The sequence below is a fragment of the Leptodactylus fuscus genome, chromosome 1 (genome assembly GCF_031893055.1).
Source record: "Leptodactylus fuscus isolate aLepFus1 chromosome 1, aLepFus1.hap2, whole genome shotgun sequence".
NCBI classification, from domain to species: Eukaryota; Metazoa; Chordata; class Amphibia; order Anura; family Leptodactylidae; genus Leptodactylus; species Leptodactylus fuscus.
Window position 1 is genome coordinate 369374385 of NC_134265.1, and position 15718 is coordinate 369390102.

General features: G+C 46.0%; 1 protein-coding gene and 1 pseudogene across 1 annotated transcript in view; one reads left to right on the forward strand and one right to left on the reverse strand.

Annotated features, from left to right (window-relative positions):
- LOC142188588 (heat shock 70 kDa protein 12B-like) overlaps positions 1–1838 on the reverse strand; it is a 53401-nt gene extending 51563 nt beyond the window's left edge. Inside the window, exon 1 of the mRNA XM_075261883.1 lies at positions 1710–1838. The gene's annotated coding sequence lies outside the window, so the exon portion shown is untranslated. The remainder of the gene's footprint in view (positions 1–1709) is intronic.
- Positions 1839–11850: 10012 nt separating this feature from the next.
- LOC142190775 (U2 spliceosomal RNA) lies at positions 11851–11970 on the forward strand (annotated as a pseudogene).
- Positions 11971–15718: the final 3748 nt, after the last annotated feature.

The following is a 15718-nucleotide window of genomic DNA, read 5'->3' on the forward strand; positions in this document are numbered from 1 at the left end:
TCACACTGCACACCTCCACATCACCAGGGATATTACCAGTCACACTGCACACCTCCACATCACCAGGGATATTACCAGTCACACTGCACACCTCCACATCACCAGGGATACTATCAGTCACACTGCACACCTCCACATCACCAGGGATACTATCAGTCACACTGCACACCTCCACATCACCAGGGATACTATCAGTCACACTGCACACCTCCACATCACCAGGGATACTATCAGTCACACTGCACACCTGCACATCACCAGGGATATTATCAGTCACACTGCACACCTCCACATCACCAGGGATATTATCAGTCACACTGCACACCTCCACATCACCAGGGATATTATCAGTCACACTGCACACCTCCACATCACCAGGGATATTATCAGTCACACTGCACACCTGCACATCACCAGGGATATTATCAGTCACACTGCACACCTCCACATCACCAGGGATATTACCAGTCACACTGCACACCTCCACATCACCAGGGATACTATCAGTCACACTGCACACCTCCACATCACCAGGGATATTATCAGTCACACTGCACACCTCCACATCACCAGGGATACTATCAGTCACACTGCACACCTGCACATCACCAGGGATATTATCAGTCACACTGCACACCTGCACATCACCAGGGATACTATCAGTCACACTGCACACCTGCACATCACCAGGGATATTATCAGTCACACTGCACACCTGCACATCACCAGGGATACTATCAGTCACACTGCACACCTCCACATCACCAGGGATATTATCAGTCACACTGCACACCTCCACATCACCAGGGATAGTACCAGTCACACTGCACACCTCCACATCACCAGGGATAGTACCAGTCACACTGCACACCTCCACATCACCAGGGATAGTACCAGTCACACTGCACACCTCCACATCACCAGGGATAGTACCAGTCACACTGCACACCTCCACATCACCAGGGATATTATCAGTCACACTGCACACCTCCACATCACCAGGGATATTATCAGTCACACTGCACACCTCCACATCACCAGGGATACTATCAGTCACACTGCACACCTCCACATCACCAGGGATAGTACCAGTCACACTGCACACCTCCACATCACCAGGGATATTATCAGTCACACTGCACACCTCCACGTCACCAGGGATATTATCAGTCACATTGCACACCTCCACATCACCAGGGATATTATCAGTCACACGTTGCTCTACTCCGCATTAGCTGTTTGACATCTTCATGTCAATATCTTCCTTATCTACTTGTTGCTCTCCATCTTACATTGCCCCTATCCAGTGTATACAGAGCAGTTTTGTGTGTCGGCCATTACACTGGCAGTGCAGTGGGGTATTTACACCTGGGCCCTGGAGCTCAATGTCTTTTCTTTCACATAAGAAGACACCAGTGTTATAAATGGCCATATATCTGCACCGTTATATACTAATCTTATTGCCCTCACTGTATAGTCACTGCGCGGTAATATCGGCTCAGTCTGTGGCTATGGAGTATGTTTGTGGGTGCGATGGACTCTGGTTACGGTACATTTGTACATAATTGTGTGTGTTGTTGTGTATGACGCTGCGATACGTAATACCGTATAATATAAATGTGTTAGCCCCTTCCACAGCCGCCGGCCATAAGTTACCGCAGTGTGTGTGTGACGGGTAATGCGCCCATATTACAAGTCTGAACACGTACCTGTGTGTGCGGCGCACCGATGGATGGCGGCGGTGACTTTACGTTCTTGGGTTTATTGATTGATGTGGAGAAAGTTTTCTTTCCTCTGTAAAGTGCAGATCATTCCTCAGCCGTCCGCGCTCCGCAGCCCCAGACTTGTTTCCTCTGAGCAGTCACTCCCAGCTCTGCCCTACAAGAGACGGCCGGCCCAGATGTAGGAGGAGGAGGCCGGAGCAGGACCCCAGGGAGGAAACACTACACGCGGCGGCGCACACTCAGCACTGCTACAACTGCACTCTGCCCAATATGCACTGATGTAGGAGATGTCACCGGCAGTCCTATGTAACACTACAGATAACACAGTGATAACTCTCTATATACAGGTAATGTAGTAGATGTCACCGGCAGTCCTATGTAACACTACAGATAACACAGTGATAACTCTCTATATACAGGTAATGTAGTAGATGTCACCGGCAGTCCTATGTAACACCACAGATAACACAGTGATAACTCTCTATATACAGGTAATGTAGTAGATGTCACCGGCAGTCCTATGTAACACACAGATAACACGGTGATAACTCTCTATATACAGGTAATGTAGTAGATGTCACCGGCAGTCCTATGTAACACCACAGATAACACAGTGATAACTCTCTATATACAGGTAATGTAGTAGCTGTCACCGGCAGTCCTATGTAACACCACAGATAACACAGTGATAACTCTCTATATACAGGTAATGTAGTAGATGTCACCAGCAGTCCTATGTAACACCACAGATAACACAGTGATAACTCTCTATATACAGGTAATGTAGTAGATGTCACCGGCAGTCCCATGTAACAGCACAGATAACACAGTGATAACTCTCTGAGTACAGGTAATGTAGTAGATGTCACCGGCAGTCCTATGTAACACCACAGATAACACAGTGATAACTCTCTATATACAGGTAATGTAGTAGATGTCACCGGCAGTCCTATGTAACACCACAGATAACACAGTGATAACTCTCTGAGTACAGGTAATGTAGTAGATATCACCGGCAGTCCTATGTAACACCACAGATAACACAGTGATACCTTTCTATATACAGGTAATGTAGTAGATATCACCGGCAGTCCTATGTAACACCACAGATAACACAGTGATAACTCTCTATATACAGGTAATGTAGTAGATGTCACCGGCAGTCCCATGTAACACACAGATAACACAGTGATAACTCTCTATATACAGGTAATGTAGTAGATGTCACCGGCAGTCCTATGTAACACCACAGATAACACAGTGATAACTCTCTATATACAGGTAATGTAGTAGATGTCACCGGCAGTCCTATGTAACACCACAGATAACACAGTGATAACTCTCTATATACAGGTAATGTAGTAGATGTCACCGGCAGTCCTATGTAACACAACACATAACACAGTGATAACTCTCTGAGTACAGGTAATGTAGTAGATGTCACCGGCAGTCCTATGTAACACCACAGATAACTCAGTGATAACTCTCTATATACAGGTAATGTAGTAGATGTCACCGGCAGTCCTATGTAACACTACAGATAACACAGTGATAACTCTCTATATACAGGTAATGTAGTAGATGTCACCGGCAGTCCTATGTAACACTACAGATAACACAGTGATAACTCTCTATATACAGGTAATGTAGTAGATGTCACCGGCAGTCCTATGTAACACCACAGATAACACAGTGATAACTCTCTATATACAGGTAATGTAGTAGATGTCACCGGCAGTCCTATGTAACACCACAGATAACACAGTGATAACTCTCTGAGTACAGGTAATGTAGTAGATGTCACCGGCAGTCCTATGTAACACCACAGATAACACAGTGATAACTCTCTATATACAGGTAATGTAGTAGATGTCACCGGCAGTCCTATGTAACACCACAGATAACACAGTGATAACTCTCTATATACAGGTAATGTAGTAGATGTCACCGGCAGTCCTATGTAACACCACAGATAACACAGTGATAACTCTCTATATACGGGTAATGTAGTAGATGTCACCGGCAGTCCTATGTAACACCACAGATAATACAGTGATAACTCTCTATATACAGGTAATGTAGTAGATGCCACCGGCAGTCCTATGTAACACTACAGATAACACAGTGATAACTCTCTATATACAGATAATGTAGTAGATGTCACCGGCAGTCCTATGTAACACACAGATAACACAGTGATAACTCTCTATATACAGGTAATGTAGTAGATGTCACCGGCAGTCCTATGTAACACACAGATAACACAGTGATAACTCTCTATATACAGGTAATGTAGTAGATGTCACCGGCAGTCCTATGTAACACCACAGATAACACAGTGATAACTCTCTATATACGGGTAATGTAGTAGATGTCACCGGCAGTCCTATGTAACACCACAGATAACACAGTGATAACTCTATATACAGGTAATGTAGTAGATGTCACCGGCAGTCCTATGTAACACCACAGATAACACAGTGATAACTCTCTATATACAGGTAATGTAGTAGATGTCACCGGCAGTCCTATGTAACACTACAGATAACACAGTGATAACTCTCTATATACAGGTAATGTAGTAGCTGTCACCGGCAGTCCTATGTAACACCACAGATAACACAGTGATAACTCTCTATATACAGGTAATGTAGTAGATGTCACCGGCAGTCCTATGTAACACTACAGATAACACAGTGATAACTCTCTATATACAGGTAATGTAGTAGCTGTCACCGGCAGTCCTATGTAACACCACAGATAACACAGTGATAACTCTCTATATACAGGTAATGTAGTAGATGTCACCGGCAGTCCTATGTAACACTACAGATAACACAGTGATAACTCTCTATATACAGGTAATGTAGTAGCTGTCACCGGCAGTCCTATGTAACACCACAGATAACACAGTGATAACTCTCTATATACAGGTAATGTAGTAGATGTCACCGGCAGTCCTATGTAACACTACAGATAACACAGTGATAACTCTCTATATACAGATAATGTAGTAGATGTAATAATAATAATAATAATACATTTTATTTATATAGCGCCAACATACTCCGCAGCGCTGTACAATTTATAGGGTTCAGATACAGACATACATAACAAAGAACGTCATTTCACACAATGGGACTGAGGGCCCTGCTCAAAAGAGCTTACAATCTATGAGGTAGAGGGGGTGACACAGGAGGTAGCAGGGGCGGCATTGCTTATACAGTGTTCAGACAATTTTGTGCATTAGGAATTGTGATAGGCTTGTCTGAAAAGATGCGTCTTTAGTTTGCGTTTGAAACTGTAGAAGTTGGGAGTTAATCTGATTGTCCGGGGTAGAGCATTCCAGAGAAGTGGTGCAGCTTGGGAGAAGTCTTGTATACGAGCGGGGGAGGTTCTGATGATAGAGGATGGAAGTGTTAGGTCATTGAGTGAGCGGAGAGCACGGGTTGGGCGGTAGACAGAGATGAGGGAAGAAATGTATGGAGGTGCGGCATTATGGAGAGCCTTGTGGATGAGAGTAATAACTTTATATTTTATTCTATAATGAATAGGCAGCCAATGTAGCGACTGGCACAGACCGGAGGCATCGCTGTAGCGTCTAGCCTGATAGATGAGCCTGGCCGCTGCATTCAGAATAGATTGTAGAGGGGAGAGTTTAGTGAGGGGAAGACCGATTAGTAAGGAATTACAGTAGTCAAGGCGAGAATGAATCAGAGAGACAATAAGTGTCTTTAGTGTATCTCTGGTAAGGAAAGGGCGTATTCTGGAGATGTTTTTGAGGTGGAGGTGACATGAACGTGCGAGTGATTCAATATGAGGGGTGAAGGAAAGGTCTGCGTCAAATATGACCCCAAGGCAGCGGGCATGCTGCCTAGGAGTTATAGTAAGGCCTGAGACTGCAATGGATATATCAGGGACAGATCTGTTAGATGGTGGAAACAGTAGTAGTTCAGTCTTAGAGAGATTCAGTGTCAGATAGAGCGAGGACATGATATTAGAGACAGCAGAGAGACAGTTGCCAGTGTTCTGTATGAGTGCAGGGGTGATGTCACGGGAAGATGTGTATAATTGGGTGTCATCAGCATAAAGATGGTACCTGAAGCCAAATCTGGCGATGGTTTGTCCAATGGGGGCTGTGTAGAGAGAAAAGAGCAGGGGGCCGAGGACCGAGCCCTGAGGAACCCCAACAGCAAGGGAAAGAGGGGAGGAAACAGAGCCCGCAAATGATAGACTGAAAGTGCGGTCTGAGAGATAAGAGGAGAACCAGGAGAGCGCAGTGTCATTGAGGCCAACTGAGCGGAGCATAGTGAGGAGAAGTTGATGGTCAACAGTGTCAAAAGCTGCAGAGAGGTCCAGAAGAATAAGAAGAGAGAAGTCACCATTGGATTTAGCCTTTAGTAGATCATTAGAGACTTTTGTGAGAGCCGTTTCAGTAGAGTGCAGAGCGCGGAAACCAGATTGTAAGGGGTCAAGCAGAGAGTTAGCAGAGAGATAGCGGATTAAACGAGAATAGACCAGGCGTTCCAAAAGTTTAGAGATGAAGGGGAGGTTAGAGACGGGTCGATAGTTAGCAGCACAGGATGGGTCCAGGGAGGGTTTTTTCAGTAGCGGGATTATAACAGCATGCTTGAAGGAGGATGGGAAGATTCCAGAAGAGAGAGAGGTTAAATATTTTAGTAAGGTAAGTAGTGACAGCAGGGGACAGAGATTGGAGAAGGTGTGAGGGGAAGGGGTCACTACTGCAGGTTGTGGGGCGAGATGAAGAAAGTAGCTGGGAAACTTCCTCTTCTGTGACAGGTTCAAAAGATGAGAATGGACAGTCTAAAGTGCGGCTGGTGAGGGGATCAGTACTATCGTAGGTGTGGGAGTCAATGCCACCTGGGGCTTGGGCAGTAATTTCCTGACGGATCTTATCAATTTTATCATGGAAATACATGGCCAGGTCATCAGCACTAAGGTCTGTGAATGGCGTCTGCACCTTGGGTGTGAGTAAGGAGTGAAAGGTTTCAAAAAGCCTTTTAGGGTTGCTGGAGAGAGAAGAGATGAGGGCGGTGAAATAGTCTTGTTTGGCAAGGTAAAGGGCAGAACTATATGTTTTAAGCATGAACTTGAAGTGGAGGAAATCTGCAGGTGAGCGTGATTTTCTCCATAGACGTTCGGCACACCTAGAGCAGCGCTGAAGAAATCGTGTCTGTGGCGTGTGCCAGGGCTGCTGCCTCCTATGTGGGACTTTACGAGTGGAGGGGGGAGCAACCTCATCCAATGCATTTTTGAGGGTATCATTATAGTGACTGGTGGCCAGATTGGGACAGGAGATTGAAGAGATAGGGGACAGGGAGGACTGTAGAGTATCTGAGAGGTGCTGGGTGTCAATAGCACGCAAGTTCCTATATGTGTGATGGGTAGGGGCGTCTTGTGAAGGGGAGAGAGCACTGATGGTGAGAGATAGAAGATTGTGGTCAGAAAGCGGCAGAGAAGAGTTAGAAAATTTAGAGACTGTGAGGAGTCGATGGAAGACTAGATCAATCGTGTTACCGTCTATATGTGTGGCGGAAGAAGAACATTGTGAGAGACCAAGAGAAGTGGTTAATGAGAGAAACTGTGAGGCAGCCGGGGAGTGAGCGGGGCAATAGGGATGTTAAAGTCACCCATGATGAGGGTAGGAATGTCACTGGATAAAAAGTGGGGAAGCCAAGAAGCAAAGTGGTCCAAAAATTGGTAGGGTGAGCCAGGTGGGCGGTAGATCACAGCTACACGTAAGGAGAGTGGGCGGAAAAGTCTGATAGCATGGACTTCAAATGAGGAGAATGTGAGTGAGGGGACCGGGGGAATGGACTGAAAAATGCACTGCGGTGACAGCAGTAATCCTACCCCACCACCCTGCCTATTATCAGGCCTAGAGGTGTGTGCGAATTGTAGGCCACCATGACACAGAGCAGCAGGGGAGGCAGTGTCTGCCTGCTGGATCCAAGTCTCAGTAAGGGCGAGCAGGCTGAGGGATTTACTAAGGAATAAGTCATTAATATATTCTAGTTTGTTACATACTGAGCGGGCGTTCCAGAGAGAGCAGTTAAAGGAGACAGGGGAGAGATGAGGGGAAGGAACACGGTAAATACTGATGAGGTTTGTAGGCCTTCTATGTGTGCAGGGAGAAGAGTTAGTGAAGGAAGGAGGGCCGGGGTTAGGAGAGATGTCCCCAGCAGCGAGGAGGAGTAACATGGACAGAGACAGAAGGGGGTTCAGGGATTTATGTGGGCGCTTATGTTTGGTGTCACTGCTAAAAGAAATAAAGGGATGATTAAAGAGTGTGAAAAGTGTGTGAGAGCTGTACATGGGAGAAGGAAGAAAAGAGGGACTGATATGGATGGTGTGTACTGGTGGTAGAGATGGAGGAGAGGTCTGCAGGAAGACAATGGCTAAGATAGTAAGAGACAGTGCAGCTACAGGATACCATGTGGTAAAACTTGTTGTTTTAGGTTGAAATTTACCTGGTGTTCTGCCATGGTTAGCCTGTTCCGTGCCCTGTTTAAGTGCCATGTATAAGTGCACTTTGGTTAATCTGCACTTCCGTTAAGATGCAATTTGGTTAAGATGCATGCTGCAGATGAGATGCCCCCGCATATGAGATGCACCCCATAAGCTATATCTACTTATATAGGAAAGCACAGCTTCAGACTAGCACTAATTTAAGTCGTTAACTAATTAATCTACAAACTGTGACACATGAGGAGACTGGCAGTGTGGATCCAAGTAAACACTTGGCCAGAAACACCAATAAAATCAGTGAAGATCAAAAGACTGACACTAGTGCAGATAAGAAGACATGGAAGTGCAAAAAATATACAGCCTGGATGAAATGCTAGGATATAGTTCAGTAATCAGGCAGAGGTGAAATACAGGATTATATACCATTGAATATTACAGCAGATGATCGAAGGGAGAATTCAGACAGCAAGCAGAGGTGGGTTCAATAGCAGATTATATACCTGTATGAAGAGAGGAAGAATGAAGGTCATAGTCATGCCATGTATAAGTGCACTTTGGTTAATCTGCACTTCGGTTAAGATGCAATTTGGTTAAGATGCATGCTGCAGATGAGATGCCCCCGCAGATGAGATGTCACCGGCAGTCCTATGTAACACCACAGATAACACAGTGATAACTCTCTATATACAGGTAATGTAGTAGATGTCACCGGCAGTCCTATGTAACACCACAGATAACACAGTGATAACTCTCTATATACAGGTAATATAGTAGATGTCACCGGCAGTCCTATGTAACACTACAGGTAACACAGTGATATCTCTCTATATACAGGTAATGTAGTAGATGTCACCGGCAGTCCTATGTAACACTACAGATAACACAGTGATAACTCTCTATATACAGTAATGTAGTAGATGTCACCGGCAGTCCTATGTAACACCACAGATAACACAGTGATAACTCTCTATATACAGGTAATGTAGTAGATGTCACCGGCAGTCCTATGTAACACCACAGATAACACAGTGATAACTCTCTATATACAGGTAATGTAGTAGATGCCACCGGCAGTCCTATGTAACACCACAGATAACACAGTGATAACTCTCTATATACAGGTAATGTAGTAGATGTCACCGGCAGTCCTATGTAACACCACAGATAACACAGTGATAACTCTCTATACACAGATAATGTAGTAGATGTCACCGGCAGTCCTATGTAACACCACAGATAACACAGTGATAACTCTCTATATACAGGTAATGTAGTAGATGTCACCGGCAGTCCTATGTAACACTACAGATAACACAGTGATAACTCTCTATATACAGGTAATGTAGTAGATGTCACCGGCAGTCCCATGTAACACCACAGATAACACAGTGATAACTCTCTGAGTACAGGTAATGTAGTAGGTGTCACCGGCAGTCCTATGTAACACTACAGATAACACAGTGATAACTCTCTATATACAGGTAATGTAGTAGATGTCACCGTCAGTCCTATGTAACACCACAGATAACACAGTGATAACCGTCTATATACAGGTAATGTAGTAGATGTCACCGGCAGTCCTATGTAACACCACAGATAACACAGTGATAACTCTCTATATACAGGTAATGTAGTAGATGTCACCGGCAGTCCTATGTAACACCACAGATAACACAGCGATAACTCTCTGAGTACAGGTAATGTAGTAGATGTCACCGGCAGTCCTATGTAACACCACAGATAACACAGTGATAACTCTCTATATACAGGTAATGTAGTAGATGTCACCGGCAGTCCTATGTAACACCACAGATAACACAGTGATAACTCTCTATATACAGGTAATGTAGTAGATGTCACCGGCAGTCCTATGTAACACCACAGATAACACAGCGATAACTCTCTATATACAGGTAATGTAGTAGATGTCACCGGCAGTCCTATGTAACACCACAGATAACACAGTGATAACTCTCTATATACAGGTAATGTAGTAGATGTCACCGGCAGTCCTATGTAACACCACAGATAACACAGTGATAACTCTCTATATACAGGTAATGTAGTAGATGCCACCGGCAGTCCTATGTAATGTAGTAGGTGTCACCGGCAGTCCTATGTAACACCACAGATAACACAGTGATAACTCTCTATATACAGGTAATGTAGTAGATGTCACCGGCAGTCCTATGTAACACCACAGACAACACAGTGATAACTCTCTATATACAGGTAATGTAGTAGATGTCACCGGCAGTCCTATGTAACACCACAGATAACACAGTGATAACTCTCTATATACAGGTAATGTAGTAGATGTCACCGGCAGTCCTATGTAACACTACAGATAACACAGTGATAACTCTCTATATACAGGTAATGTAGTAGATGTCACCGGCAGTCCTATGTAACACCACAGACAACACAGTGATAACTCTCTATATACAGGTAATGTAGTAGATGTCACCGGCAGTCCTATGTAATACTACAGATAACACAGCGATAACTCTCTATATACAGGTAATGTAGTAGATGTCACCGGCAGTCCTATGTAACACCACAGATAACACAGTGATAACTCTCTATATACAGGTAATGTAGTAGATGTCACCGGCAGTCCTATGTAACACCACAGATAACACAGTGATAACTCTCTATATACAGGTAATGTAGTAGATGCCACCGGCAGTCCTATGTAATGTAGTAGGTGTCACCGGCAGTCCTATGTAACACCACAGATAACACAGTGATAACTCTCTATATACAGGTAATGTAGTAGATGTCACCGGCAGTCCTATGTAACACCACAGATAACACAGTGATAACTCTCTATATACAGGTAATGTAGTAGATGTCACCGGCAGTCCTATGTAACAGGACACATTATGAGATCACGTCTCAGTATGTATATATAGCGCTCTGTTCCCTTACTGCTTCCTCGGCTCTTCCTCTTCTTTTCATCTGTGACTTCCTCTGCTTTGGCCCGCACCGTTCGGCTGTATATACTGTCCATGCCCCGCGCTCTCCGCACTTGTGACTACAGTTGACACCAGATTTACGTTCACAGGGGTTTGGTCACAAGTTTAATTATTTTCTTGAATTCTTAAGCGGTAGAATAAAGAAGACGACATGATCCATGTGTTGGCCATCGCTGTCCTGTTGCCTCCCTGTGGGCAGTTCTACCAGCACTCTTATTTTCTCTTGCTGTGACTTGAATTTGTAGAAACATGGGAAGAATATGCAAATCTGTCTCCCAAGATGTAAACAGGGAGACAGCGCCTCTGTTATGCTGCCCTCTATGGGAAGCACCCTGAACATCATGCCCGACTTTCCCAGAAGCCTTTGCTGCATAATGCGGGGTTATAAGCAAATCAATTTCTCAGCTATAGACGGCATCAGTTCTCTCTAGGCTGCGCTGACGAGGTCCAACCAGACAGAAACGGCGCCGTCCGTAGCTGAGAAATTGATTTGGTTGTAACCCCACATTATGCAGCAAAGGCTTCTGGGAAAGTCGGGCATGATGTTCAGGGTGCTTCCCATAGAGGGCAGCATAACAGAGGCGCTGTCTCCCTGTTCACATCTTGGGAGACAGATTTGCATATTTTTCCCATGTTCCCTTGCAGTAGAGCGACTGTGCATCGCTTCTCGGCCTTTTGGCTAAGATCGAGTGTAGTATATGTCCTTATCAGAAGCAGGAAGTAGGTGAAACCGCTGGGGTGGACTGGAAACGCCCTGGCGGGAGTAGACCGAACCCTGTGGAGATGGGAATGAGAGAACCGCTTTGGGCATGTTGCCGGGGGACGCAGTCAGTAATCGGTTCCGCCAGTGGTTTTGGCTCCGGCCACTGTAGGGAACTGACAGAACGCTGCAGACGCTGGCAACATGACCACCTGGTGCTTTGGTGCCAGTGTTTTTTGGCTGGGGGTCGGGGAGCGCTCGAAAGCCTCTTGTGTTGTGCCTTGAGGGGCAGAGTGGACCCCGGGGTGCCTTAGACGACTTGGCGTGGGAAACCCACTGGTTTTCGGCACATTGCGTGGCACAAGTTCACACCTTTTTGAGCACCCACTCCCTATGCCTGGTTTACCAGAGCGGGAGAATTTTTATAGATCCGGCGGTGAACCGGGCCTTGATGGCACGTTACCACTTATTTATCTGTTTTCACTTCTTTTTGTACACTTTTGGAACGCCCCCGATGGTCATTTGGGAGGTGAAGTCTGTAATGGGCCTCCCTTCTGTCTTTCTTGGTGATCCGCCCTGGGTTGACTGGGGCGGACGCAGGTACTTGGTCTGAGTCCAGGAGTATCCGAGGTGGTGGCAGCCCAAGGAGAAACTGGACGAGGGTCAGTCCGTAGTACCCTAGGTGGTGGCAGCTCAAGGAGAAACTGGACAAGGGTCAGTCCGTAGTACCCTAGGTGGTGGCAGCTCAAGGAGAAACTGGACGAGGGTCAGTCCGTAGTACCCTAGGTGGTGGCAGCTCAAGGAGAAACTGGACAAGGGTCAGTCCGTAGTACCCTAGGTGGTGGCAGCTCAAGGAGAAACTGGACAAGGGTCAGTCCTTAGTATCCTAGGTGGTGGCAGCCCAAGGAGAAACTGGACGAGGGTCAGTCCGTAGTACCCTAGGTGGTGGCAGCTCAAGGGGAAAAGGATGTTTGAGGGATTTCGGCTTCGGCTGTTAGCCCACTGGTACTCGACTCTGCTTGGCACCTTTTGGGCCTTGTGGGGAACGGTAAATGTCGGGAACCCCCTTCCCTTTAGGGAAAGGGTACATTTTTGACAGCATCCTGGGCACGTTTTTTTTAGTGGCACTCCCACTTTTTTTGTGCACTGTGTGAGGTCTTCGATAAAAAACAAACAAGCTATGGCTGTATAAGTCTCCACACACCGGAGAAGGTGGCCTCTCCCTAAGGAAAGACGTTATCCCCATAATTTTGTAGAAACAGTAATAGAGAAATCGTCCGGAACCGACAACACAACGGGACAAAAAGCTTTCACTCCACCATCTGGTGAGAGGTTGTGGTCAGGGATCCTCTTATATCCCTGGGGCTGCTGAGCAAGATGGAGGAGCTTGGACTTCACAGTTCTACGGGCCTTTTCCATTGCCCCAGAATCTTGCCAAGTGACCCCTGGGATAATTGTGGACCACCACACTACAAATGGGGCAAAGAATCCTAAGATCAGTTCCCGGTCTGTCCTCCACATTTTCCTCCCATCACGAGGAACCTAAATAACAGGACAAGATTCTACTTTGCTACATTGTTATGGCTTTAGGCGCTACCTGAGCCTATCAAAGACCTCTGATGTGTCTCCACCCCACCTCAACATTACCAGGTCCCAGCCTCGTTCCTACCAATTCGAAACGCATCCTGTCGAGCAGCTCCGAGATCTAGACCCCTGCCCATAAGAGTCTGAATACAGAGACGTGCTAGGACAACATCGCACCGAAGGCCTTCGAGACCTGGACTACCAAGGAGAATCCAACTCCTGAACCTGCAGCGGCCAAAAAAAGCCAAATAACAATCTGTGCCGAATAAGAAAGACTCAACCCTGGAAGAGCAAAGAGAAGACGACGCTCCTGATAACCCGGGCGGGAAGAGAGGACACCTGCAATCCCATCCAACACTCTGTCCGTCTCTTCAATGCCTGAGGGGTTGTGAAATATTTGGCCACCTTGCTCCATCCCAACTACTACACTCAATGTCTAAGACTCGCCATGCCATGGACAACCCAAGTATCTCAGGTCTTCACTCTTAGGCGTCCCGTCCCTACTAGGTTCCACCACTTGGTCCACGCCTTACCATAGCCCTTCCACAAGGATGGGTCCACCATTGACTGCACCAGTTGTATCACGTTCCTCCAATATAAAAACCATCCAACGCTGTTTCTGGCAATAGCTCCTGAAACTTAATGAGACTGTCAGCCCCCGGCCACATGGCAAGCTCTGGACCAAAGCTAAATGACGAAGAAGAACCAACGGAAAATAAGGAAAGAAGAAGAAGATGTCTGCTGAGACGTTGGGCCTTCTGGTGCTTTCTAGAAAGATGGTGTCATGGTGGGTGAACCGTTTTACCCTCTGCAGCTGTAATTTTTGGCTCTCCCTGACATGGCGGGAGGAGAACATGGGCTGTGATGTTTCCCATACACAAGGAGAATCTGCTTATTACGTCTCACTCAGGAGGACTGACCTGTAAGGACCTCAATAAACTACTTGGGATCAGATAGAAACTTACTCTGATCTGCAGCAGCGTCTCACCCAGACCTGCTTTCTTTTCCCCTCTCCATAGACTTCTATAGGGACATGCTATCTCATCCTGCAGTACGTCACACTCCATCCCCAACACCAAGATGGATTCAAAGGAGATGTTACAATGAATGTTACTTTGTTATAACGGGAAGGAGGAGGAAGAGAGAAGAGGCCGATGGAGGAGAAAGAAGCATTTCCCTGAGGACATATAATGTGACATCATTTGGTATATTCCCCCGGACTGTTGGTTGAGTATTTGTGGGTGCCAGGTGTTATCCTGGGGTTCGGCCATTGCTGCTCTCCAGGTGTCACCGCTCCTGACTACTGTGTCTGCGCAGGCGCCGTGTGTCAGACGGATTCACGTTACATGTTTTCTGGCTCCGGCGTTACGGATAAAATAATTACATAATCTGCCAAAAATCTCCTCTGAAATGACTTGCAGCTGATGTGGGGTTTCCTGAGCACAGAACAGGGGGGCCGAGGAGGCCAGCACCAAATATAGAGCCGTGCCAGGGCGGAGGGGGGAGGGGTGTCAGCATGTGCACAGTACTACTTCTAGTCCTGTATATATGGACAGTGCACAGTACCACTTCTCTAGTCCTGTATATATGGACAGTGCACAGTACTACTTCTCTTCTCCTGTATATATGGACAGTGCACAGTACCACTTCTCTTCTTCTGTATATATGGACAGTGCACAGTACCACTTCTCTAGTCCTGTATATATGGACAGCGCACAGTACCACTTCTCTTCTCCTGTATATATGGACAGTGCACAGTACTACGTCTCCCGTATATATGGACAGTGCACAGTACCACTTCTCTAGTCCTGTATATATGGACAGTGCACAGTACCACTTCTCTAGTCCTGTATATATAGACAGTGCACAGTACTACTTCTCTTCTCCTGTATATATGGACAGTGCACAGTACCACTTCTCTTCTTCTGTATATATGGACAGTGCACAGTACCACTTCTCTAGTCCTGTATATATGGACAGTGCACAGTACTACTTCTCATCTCCTGTATATATGGACAGTGCACAGTACCACTTCTCTTCTCCTGTATATATGGACAGTGCACAGTACTACTTCTCTAGTCCTGTATATATGGACAGTGCACAGTACTACTTCTCTTCTCCTGTATATATGGACAGTGCACAGTACTACTTCTCTTCTCCTGTATATATGGACAGTGCACAGTACCACTTCTCTAGTCCTGTATATATGGACAGTGCACAGTACCACTTCTCTTCTCCTGTAT